At 33.1% G+C, this 9,788-nt stretch overlaps 1 long non-coding RNA gene across 2 annotated transcripts in view; it reads right to left on the bottom strand.

Moving 5' to 3' along the window:
- LOC131384592 (uncharacterized) overlaps window positions 1-9,788 on the bottom strand; it is a 244,446-nt gene that overhangs the window by 15,678 nt on the left and 218,980 nt on the right. For both annotated transcript variants that reach the window (XR_009215597.1, XR_009215598.1), the window contains 2 exons: window positions 1,687-1,815; window positions 713-887 (listed from right to left, as the gene is read on the bottom strand). This is a non-coding gene — a long non-coding RNA (uncharacterized LOC131384592). The remainder of the gene's footprint in view (window positions 1-712; window positions 888-1,686; window positions 1,816-9,788) is intronic.

The raw sequence follows: 9,788 nt of genomic DNA, 5'->3' as shown, positions 1-9,788 counted from the left end.
ACACACATTCCTTTTTATGGCTATATAGTATTCCATAATATATATATTATTCCTTTTATGGCTGTGTAGTATTCCATCATATATATATATTCCATCATATATATATATATATATATATGATGGATGAATTAACAGCATTTGCAGTGACCTGGATGAAACTGGAGACTATTATTCTAAGTGAAGTAACTCAGGAATGGAAAACCAAATGCTGTATGTTCTCACTGATATGTGGGAGCTAAGCTGTGAGGATGCAAAGGCATAAAAATGATACATGGACTTTGGGCACTTGGGAGGAAGAGTGGGATGGGGACAAGGCATAAAAGACTAGAAATATGGTGCAGTGTATACAGCTTGGGTGATAGGTGCACCAAAATCTCACAAATCACCACTAAAGAACTTACCCATGTAACCAAATACCAACTATACCCCAATAACTTATGGAAAAATAAATAAATAAATAAAAATTTTTTAAAAATGGCAAAAATAGTAAGTATTTGAGGGAATACATCTGTTAATTAGTTCAATTAGCCATTCTACAGTGTATATATATTTCAAAATAACATATTGTGCACCATCAATATATACAATTATTGTCAAGTAAAATATAAACCAATGTTAGAAATTATACAATAATAGAAGCACTTACAAGAGCAAGCAGTACTTAATAAACACCAAATGCAACTATTACAAGATCTGAATCACTAGTGCTTACCCAATGCCTACTGATGATGAAGACAGGAAATCTGTATGACACTTGGTTGAATTGGTAACTGGCAGCAAATTTCTTGTTTTTATTTTTTTCTTCTTCCTTTATATCCCTTCTCACTCTCTTGCCCAGGTACTTTGTGTCTTCAGATCATTTCTAATCTGCCTTTTTCCTATATTTGCTTTCAATAAAATTGATTAAGTTAATTCATACTATGGCATATGGGCATAAAGTGAGCGTTGCCCATTGCAGTTTAACAAAGACAACAATTCATATTAAAAAAATTCTCAAGTGGTGACACTTTGAGTACTAATAAGTAAATAGAGGAGATCATTTTGGGGTTTAAGAAATTACTTTGCTGGGTTCTAGGACTGATTGTGCCTTGTGTATTTCTAGAAAAAACATGTTTTCTGCAGAAATTGTCCCAAGTTCCTCTTTTTAGCAAATCAAATTTGAACATGTAGAAGTTACAAAGAGATATCCATTTCCAAATAACATAGCTGTGCACAACAAGCCAATGTTCTTGCTGTAACAAATTTTAAAATCTGGGAAATTCGTTTCAGAAGTATATTTTAAAGATATCAGATTTCTGTGGAGAAAATGAGAACTAGATGAATTAAATTTTTATGAGGAAAGAAAATAATCCTTTGAGGTAAACTGACATTGCTACCTGTTTTATCTTTTTTTTTTTTTTTTGAGAATTTGAAAATTCTGTTACTGGCTAAGGATCCAGGTTGGCCCGGAAAGATACATAATTTTAAAACTAGCGATTTTGAGAAGCTAATTTTTAAAACGTTAAATTTCTTATTGGAAATTTGCACAGGAGCCTGCAAAACTATACTGAAAGCTTCTAAAGGCAGAGTTACAGACTTGCCATGCTTACAGGAAAAAAAAAAGAAAAGAAAGAAAAAGAAGACCAGCCTGCAAGACTATGTAGGCTGTCTCAAGCACACAACTTGTCTCCTTATTAAGAATTTTACCATATTTTGAAGGAGTAAAGCTGGAGAGCTGGGCTGAGAGTCTTTGAAGAACAAAGTTAAATCTCCTATGGTCTTTGGGAAATGAGAAGATCTGCCAGGACCTCAGTCAAAAGTTCAGCAGTGTCACACCTTAGAAATGGAGGCAAAGAGAGGTAAGCAAAGTCTCAAAACAAAACTGAAGCCCAGCCCTAGACAAGCAGAACCTCTAACTGTATTAAAATTAGTCATTCACCCTATCTCTCCAACAGGGAAAATAGGATGTTCTTTTTGAAATATAACACCACGAGGACCCTCTGTAGTTTTTTAATACACAGTGCCTAGTTCTTTTATACACAATCAAAAATTACTCTATATACAAAAAGGTAAAAAATATGACTAATGAAGATGTGAAAAAACATTCAATAGAAACAGACTCACAGATGATCTAGATATTGAAGTTCTCAGAAAGGTAATTTGAAACAACTATGATTACTGTATTAAGGAAAATATGAAAAAATAATTAAAATAAAATTGTAATTGTTTTTGAAAAAATCAAATATATATTCTAGAACTGAAAAGTACAATATCTGAAATTAAGAACTTGCTGGATAGGTTAAATGCAAGATGAGACATAGAAGAATAAAATAATAGTAAAATAAAGAGAGAATGGCCTAAAATTTTCCAAAGTTGTTGAAAAGTATCAGTCGAAAGATTCAAAAAGTTTGATGAAACTGAAGAAGAAAATTAATATAAAGAAAATCACACTAGGAATATCGTGGTAAAACTGCTAGAAACTACAGACATTTTTAAAAGCAGCCAAAGGAATTAGATAGAATGCCTTCATTGGGGCATTTGTGGAATGTACAGCCGAGTCGTCAACTAAAGCCATGGGAGTCAAAAGACAATGAAAGACAATTTTATGATGCTTTCAGGGAAAAAAAAAAAATCCCACATTGTCACCTACAATTCTATATCAAATGAAAATATCTTCCAAAAATAAAGTCGAGTAAAGACATTTTCAGCAAAGCAAAAGCTAAGATAATTGGTTGACAGAAAATCTGCACTACAAGAAATACTAGACAGAGCTTTTAAGGCTTAAGTTCTTAGATTTGTGAGGAAAATTATCTCAACTGTGGTAGAAAACTGCCACAAGAATAAAATGCTTCAGGAAAAGTACATGAGTAGGTAAAAAAGTGAATACTGATTAAATAAAATGATATTTGCAATGCATTATGTTGTCTAAAATATATATAGAACTGAAATGCAAGAAAGATGATACAATAGGTGAGAGGGAGTAAATGGGTTTAAAGGGTTCTAAGGTCCTAGAAGTTTGGGGGAAGTTTGAAATGTTATAATTCGTATAAAATTTTAGAATCAAGGATGCATATTTTAGTCTCTAAATAACTACTAATAGAATATCACCAGCATGTTCTTAGAAGAAAAAATGAAGTAATAAGAAAACACATACTTTAGTAGTTAAATATATGAAAGAAACAGAAAAATAGAACCCAATTATTTCTGTAATTATATTTAATAGAAATGAACTAAACACTTCAATTAAAGGACTAGGATAACCAGATTGAATTAAAAACAAAACAAAAACACTTTTATGAATCTGTCAAGAGACACAGAAAGTTGAAACCAAAAAGAGGAGAAAATATATGTTACGGAAACACTAATTATGAAAAGGCTGAGGTAGCTATGGCAACAACAATGTATACTTTAAACATTGCTAGGAATAAAGTCATTTCATAATATCGAGAGGCCCAATGTAATAGGATATATAACCACTGAATTTGTTTGTCCTTAATAGCTTCACAACATAAAACATAAAGTTTAACAGAACTAAAACAAGTAATAGATAAATCCAAAACCTAGTGAAGACTTCAGCCTACTTCTCTCTATTGCCGGTACAACAAGCAGATAATCAATAAGGATTTAGAAGATCTGCAGAGAATAATTATAAACTCAATCAAATTGATATTTAGGGCAACAGAGTACTGTTTCTATTAACCACAATTACATTATTTTCATTTATACATGGAACATACCATAGGCTGTGCTATTAAAAAAATACAAACAAAAGAACTTAAGTAAATGTAGAAGATCGCAGAGTATATTCTGTGACCACAGGGGGATAAGCTAAAATTCAATAAGAAAAAGATAACTAGGAAAATCCACCTGCCTGGAAATTAGCATGACTTTTAAATGGCCCATTGGTTTAAAAAAAAGAATTCAGAGTAGAAATTTAAAAAATATTTTTAAGTAAAAGGAATTGAAGATATAATATTTTCATATCATAACATAGTGGAAACTTTGTAGCCTCAATACATATATTAGAAAAGAAGAAAGACTGAAAATCAATAATTTAGACTTCTAGCTTGAGAATCTAGAAATAGGACAGAGCAAATTTAGCCCAAAGAAATTAGACTAAAAGATATAAAAGTAAAACCAAACTGATGAAATACGAGACACAATATAGAAAATTCAAGCAAGCAAAAATTCGATCTTTGAAAATATATCTCATATTGACAACACCCCAAATTGCAAATAAGCAATATTAATATTGCAAAAGTAACAGAAGTATTTGTTGTACAGATTTTAAAAAGATAAGGCAATATTAGAGATAACTGGACTATTTGAATTCAATAGACAAATTTCTCAAAAACTGTATTTTGCAAAGCTAAAAAATTTTTAAAATCCAAGTACTTCCACATTTATTAAAGAAGGTAAATCTCTTACTAAAACCCCTCTGGCAGGGGGCCTGTAAAAAGCCAGTTCCATACGGCTTTACTATCAGATTCTTATAAACCACATCAGTCAGGTATAGGTTTTTCCGAAGGGTAGACGGAAGAGGGGTGATTTCTAATTCTTTTTTAAAAGCAAAACCCGCCAACCTTGATTCCAAAGTCTTCAATGACATTACAAGGCAGAAATATTACAGATTAATATTTCTCAAGAATATACACGAAAAAGTTCCTGACAAAATAAGCAACTTTAATTGTATAAAATGGATGCTATCACACTACAAGGGTGGTTTATTTTAGGTTTGCAAATGTGTTTTAGCATTTAAAAGTAAATCATTTGATAGAAAACATTAAGAGAAATAAAGAATAAAAATCAATTAATGCTGAAAAAGCATTGAAAAAAATCAGCCCTCTTTATGGTAAACTTCTAGCAAACCAGGAATACAAGGGAACTTCCTTAATTTTCTAAATAATGTCTACAAATTTAAAAACTTAGTGAAAACATTTTAACAATGAAATATCCAATGCTTTCCCCTAAGAGTAGGAATGAGACAAGAATTCTCACTATTCAATGCCAATTCTATGTAACATTATACTGGATATTCCAGTCACCATAATAGTGCAAGAAATGAAATAAGAAACAAAGGATTGGAAATGAAGAAATTAAAATGTCATTATTTGAACACGACTGCATACTGAGACAATAAAAAAATCTTCACATATATCATTAAAATTAATAACCAAATTCAACAAGGTTGCTGGAGATCAGGTTAATATTTTAAAATCAATCGTATTTATATATAGCAGCAAAATATAAAAGAAAATATTTTAAAAGATACAATTTACAATAACATTAAAAACCATAAAATATCTAGGAATAAATACATTCCATACAAGAACCCTACACAGAAAGCTTTAAAACATGTTGAGAGAAAATAAAGACAAAATAAAGAAAGAGACTTGTTTCTAGCTTTAATAGATTGCCTGTTTTTGCTCCCCTACTATAAATAGCTAGAAAACTGGAAATAATATATGAAACAAATATTGGACAATAGACAGTACAGAATTCCCTGAGGGAAAAGAAACTAATAAGAGAGTTTCTTATGGTATATAGTTTAAAGATAAATTTGCATATTTTGCATATATTAGCAGCTTACTTACATCCTTGCAATAACCATATAGTAAAACACTTTGTCCAATCAAATACACTATTTGTAATGAGAAATAAAATTAGAACACTGACAGTATCATCCAACGTTAAGCACAGGTGGATCCATATGCTAGTAATTCTATTCTTTGATATATATTTTAAAGAATTGTGTATGTATTTGTTCACCAAAAAAGATGCACTAGAATGTTAGTAGCAGTAAAATTGCCCAAAACTGTAAACACTCAAATGTCCTCTAATAGTAGAATACAGAAAGGAACTGTTGAATACTACAAAGCAATGAGAATAAGCAGTCTACAACTACAATCAACAACACGAATGCGTGTCACAAATACGATGGTTGAGCAAAAGAAACCTGACACCAATAGTAAAACATAATTTGATCGAATTTACAGAAAATGGAAAAATAGGCAAAACTAATCAGCAGGAAGTCTGAGTAGTGGTTATCAGTGACGATGGATAGTGAGTAGAAGAGAACATAAACGAGACTTAAATGTTTGCAACGTTTCGCTTTTGGATCTGGGCAAGGTTTACACTGGTGTATTCAATTTATGAATATTCATTGAGCTTTATGATATGTGCCACTTTCTGTATTTAAATTTTACTTCAATAACATTAAAAAGATACATAAAGAGTTCTCCACACAAGTTGCTAGTTAAAATTTGCTCTGGTGAATTCAACAACAATTTAAATAATTGGACTCTAAAATCTCTCAGCCTTGTCAAAAGCATGAAATCAACAACGATCTGCCTGACAAGGATCTGCTGTCAGTGCTTACTGAAGAACAAGAGAAATAATTCAGCATATGTCATAAATTCACTGAAATATTCTACCTTTTTATCTATTTGCCCTTCAGCTGAATGCTTAACCTAGAGATGTTTGGAATGGAATTGAGCTCATTTTATAGTTTTACTTTTGTAAGTTCTGTGAACAGTGGTATTTCCCCGGAAATCATGTGTAGTATTTGGTGCTTTTTGTTCCATAGCATGTATTCCTTTTCTCAGAAACAACACTTTCCATCTTTTGGGGAGTTAATCCTCCCCCACCACCAAAATGGCCTAGAGAAAAAGGCTGACAATACCAAGTATTAGCAAGAACGTAATCAATTGGAATTCTCATGCACTGTGGTCTGAATGGGAAGCTGAAGGGGGGATCAACTGTCCTGGGAGAAGTAAAAAAAAAAAATTTCATAGTGAATACATCTGAATCATTATGCAGCTTCCATTTTAGTAAAAGACACAGACAGTACACAGAATAAGAAAATGTAGAGTATGGCAGATGATAATACATGCTATATAAAAAATGTAACATGGAAGGAGGAGACGAAATCTTGGGGTTGGGGATGTGTGATTTTAAAATATGGATAGGGAAGGCTTTCCTGAGGTGCCACTGTACAAAAAACAAGGGAGATGAGGGAGTGGCTATGTGGATATCCTGGAGGAGAGTGTTTTGGTAGAGAGAAGAATGAGGGTAAAGACCCTGAGGTAGAACAATGCCTGCGGTCAAAGACTAGGCAAGGAGACCAGCGTTGCTGGATACAATCAATGAATGGGCTGGTACTCCAACACAAGATCTTAGAGATGAGGGGAATAATGGGAAAGTCAATGTTATAAGGCCTTATGGGTATTGTGAAGACTTCATATTCTACTAAAAACAAGCTGAGTAGCCATTGGAGGAATCTGAGCAAAGGGGTGAGATAATCTGCAAGATATATTTTAAAAGCCTGGCTACTGTGTTGAGAATAGACTGTCTTGGATTCAGGGCAGGGAGAACAGTTAGAAGGCTCATGCAGAAATCTAGATAAATTGAGAGATGATGGTGGTTTGGTGCAGAGGGCTAGCAGAGTGTTAAATGTGGCAGTAATGTTAGATAAACAAATAATTGATATTTTGGGGGAAAAACGTGTTTTCTCTTTACCCACCAATATGGTTTGGCTCTGTGTCCCCACCCAAATCTCACTGTGAATTGTAATTATCCCCAAGTGTTGTGGGCAGAACCAGTGGGATGTAATTGAATCATGGGGGGTGGGTGGCTAGTGAAAAAGTCTCATGAGATCTGGTGGTTTTATAAAGACGAGTTCCCCTGCACATGCCCTTTTGCCTGCCACCATGTAAGACATGCCTTTGCTTCTCCTTTGACTTCTGCCATGATTGTGAGGCCTCCCAAGCCATGTGAAGCTGTGATTCCATTAAACCCCTTTGCTTTATAAATTACCCAGTCTCAGGCATATCTTTATTAGCAGCATGAGAAGAGACTAATACACCAACATATGCAGCACATCTGGCAATCTTTATTTCTTTGTGAAGATCAAATTTCTATCTGGCATAATTCTCCTTATGCCAAGGAACTACTTTTATTGTTCCTTGTAGTTCCAGTCTACGAGAGATAAATTCTCTCAGCTCTTGTTTATTTAAAAAAAGTCTTTATCTCATAGTCAGCTGTAAAAGGTACTTCTGCATAATAGAGAATTCTAAGTTGACTTTATTTTTCTCTTTTGATAGCTTAAAGATATCTCTCCATCATTTTCTGGCAAGCAAGCTATGCAAGGGTTCTGACACAAAGTCTGTAGTAATTTTTTTGTTACCTTCATCAAATTATGGTAGTTGTGAACTTTGGAGTTAAGGTGATAGAGTGCTTCCAATTACAATCTCTAATGTTACATAGAATTGCTGAATAATACTGTTCAGATCAACAGGATTTTACTATGTAGCTCAAACATCATTTTTCTTATTTGTAAAATGCATACATTATCTAGTTCATGGAGTTGTAATGAGGTGTATTTTTAATTTAAGTCTACGGTAATTCTTAACTTTGTTCCATTGTATGCAATGTGTCTTTTTTCTTTTGCTTCTTTTATGATTTTCCCTTTACCACTGGTTTTCAGCAATTTTTTTGCAACATGGTTAACTAGTGCGGTGTGGTTTTTCTCTATGACGCTAGGAGTATGCTAAAATCATTGAGTCTTGGATTTATCGTTTTAATTGAATTTAGAAAGAAATTTGTCCATTATTTTATCATTTTTTTTCTGTTTTTCCATTTTTCCTGGACTCAAACATATGTTAGATCGCATACGTCAGTGCTGCTCTGCTACCATTTTCACACTTTCATTTTCTTTTCTGTGCTTTATTTTGGATAGTCTACTGGTACACCTTTATACTTCTTCTTTGGTGTCTAATCTGTTCTAAGCTTTTAATTTTCATGTCCTGTAATATGACCTAATATGTTTTTTGTTGCAATTTCTATTGCTTAGAACCAAAATTATACCAAGTAATTTATTCCTCTAAAATATATCTTCTGCATAGCTGACAGAATAGTCACCTTAAAATATATGTCTGGCTATAAAGTCTTACAGGATCTTGCCTTGCATTCCTTCTCTGATCTTATCTCCTTCTCTTCATCTCGCCCCTTCTACTCTGTCCTTACAGCTCCCCTGGATTTCCCTGGCTTGCTAGACATTCTCGTCTTAGGCCGTTTGTGGTGACTGGAGAAAATTCATTTCTGGACTGTTCTTCCACTAGATACTTGCCAGGTTCACTTCCTCATCTCCTTCAAATCTCTGCTCAAACATCATCTTCTCAGTGATGTCTAGACCAACCACTCTGTTAAGATTTTAGCACACAATCAAGCTTAATTTCTTTTCCATAGCACACATTACCTCTAACAAGTTGAATACATTTTCTTGTTTATTATGCTTAAATAATAAACAAGAAAATGTATTTTCTCATGAGTCTTCTCCCAATATAACGTAAATTCTACAATAAACTTTTTTTACCATCTTGTTCACCAAGGTATTCACTGCATGAAGAATAATATTTGGAACGTAATTGTTTCTCAATAACTATATGTTGTAGGGAGTTAATAAATTAATTCCTCTATGGAAAATCCTTAGTAGTTGCTTATAAACTATAGAACATTAATGTTAAGATTGTTACCAGATCATACTAGGTCTTTCTTAAAGAGATTCATGCTGATCTCTTCTACCTCACCCTTTGTCAACGCTTCCTTGTTCTTTAAAGTTGTATCACACTACTCATCACTCACCCCCACTTGATGGTTCCATGTCGTGGCTGGAGTTCCACATTCTGTTGTTGGCTTACTAGCAGGTGTCCTCTAATACCTGATCCTTGAAGCTCCTTATAACCGGCTTTCTTATCAGTTATGGTTTTACTTACTATAATTGTGATGTAGAACTGAACTCCATGGTTTTT

The sequence above is a fragment of the Hylobates moloch genome, unplaced genomic scaffold (genome assembly GCF_009828535.3).
Source record: "Hylobates moloch isolate HMO894 unplaced genomic scaffold, HMol_V3 SCAFFOLD_11, whole genome shotgun sequence".
NCBI classification, from domain to species: Eukaryota; Metazoa; Chordata; class Mammalia; order Primates; family Hylobatidae; genus Hylobates; species Hylobates moloch.
Note: the sequence above shows the minus strand (reverse complement) of the source record. Positions and strands in the feature narration are given on the sequence as shown.